At 45.5% G+C, this 1,010-nt stretch overlaps 1 non-coding gene across 1 annotated transcript; it reads left to right on the top strand.

Annotated features, from left to right (window-relative positions):
- The first annotated feature begins 204 nt into the window (after positions 1-204).
- On the top strand, positions 205-279 carry Trnas-cga. Its single transcript has one exon. It is a non-coding gene; the product is annotated as a tRNA-Ser (tRNA).
- The last annotated feature ends 731 nt before the right edge of the window (positions 280-1,010 follow it).

The following is a 1,010-nucleotide window of genomic DNA, read 5'->3' on the forward strand; positions in this document are numbered from 1 at the left end:
TGCGAGATTAAAACTTTGTGCCCGACCGAGATTCGAACTCGGGACCTTTGCCCGCGAAAGGCTGTGGCTAAGCCATGTCTCCGCAATATCCTTTCTTTCAGGAGTGCTAGTTCTGCAAGGTTCGCAGGAGAGCTTCTGTGAAGTTTGGAAGGTAGGAGACGAGGTACTGGCAGAAGTAAAGCTGTGAGTACCGGGCGTGAGTCGTGCTTCGGTGGCTCAGTTGGTAGAGCACTTGCCCGCGAAAGGCAAAGGTCCCGAGTTCGAGTCTCGGTCGGGCACACAGTTTTAATCTGCCAGGAAGTTTCATATCAGCGCACACTCCGCTGCAGAGTGAAAATCTCATTCAACAATGCAGTCGTCTCCCGTCACTAAAGTTCGGCATGTTCTGCGTGCTCATCGACAGTTAACGTGGCATATTAAAGTGGAACCAAGGCTCCCATGTTATTGGTATAACCGCCAATGGGGTGAATGGATGTTCTGGCTAATCGCTGATTACCGTACAAGCTAACGGGCACCAGCTACACAGAATTTACTTACGGTTTACCTAAGCTTATGGACCTCTGCATTCGTGAACTCTGCAGCTAATACAGTCTTCTTGTGATATCAAAATAAACTCCAAAGAATTTAGTACAAGACATCACAATGGATTTGGCTCTTCTGGGTACAGTTACTATGGTCAGATGACTTCCGCATTTTCGTTTGTTCGCATTTGAAAACTGAGCTGTCACAGTGGTACCCTAAATGCATTTTTAGTGCTTCAGGTATTTATAGGAGAGTCCCCACTGCGTTCAAGCCATGGCTGAAACATAACTTTACAGTCTGTTCTCTGTTATTAGAAACATCTAGACTTATCTGTTTGTACTTCCGGCAGAAGTAAACACGTACTGCACAGACTGAATCACATTTTCCGGTGGTCACTTATACCGAACTAACGTCAACGAATTTTGTTCAAGACTTTGATAGTGTCGTTTCTCCACACACGAACGCTTTAGTTAATTCATAGTGTATAC

This window comes from Schistocerca piceifrons, chromosome 1 (genome assembly GCF_021461385.2).
Source record: "Schistocerca piceifrons isolate TAMUIC-IGC-003096 chromosome 1, iqSchPice1.1, whole genome shotgun sequence".
NCBI lineage: Eukaryota > Metazoa > Arthropoda > Insecta > Orthoptera > Acrididae > Schistocerca > Schistocerca piceifrons.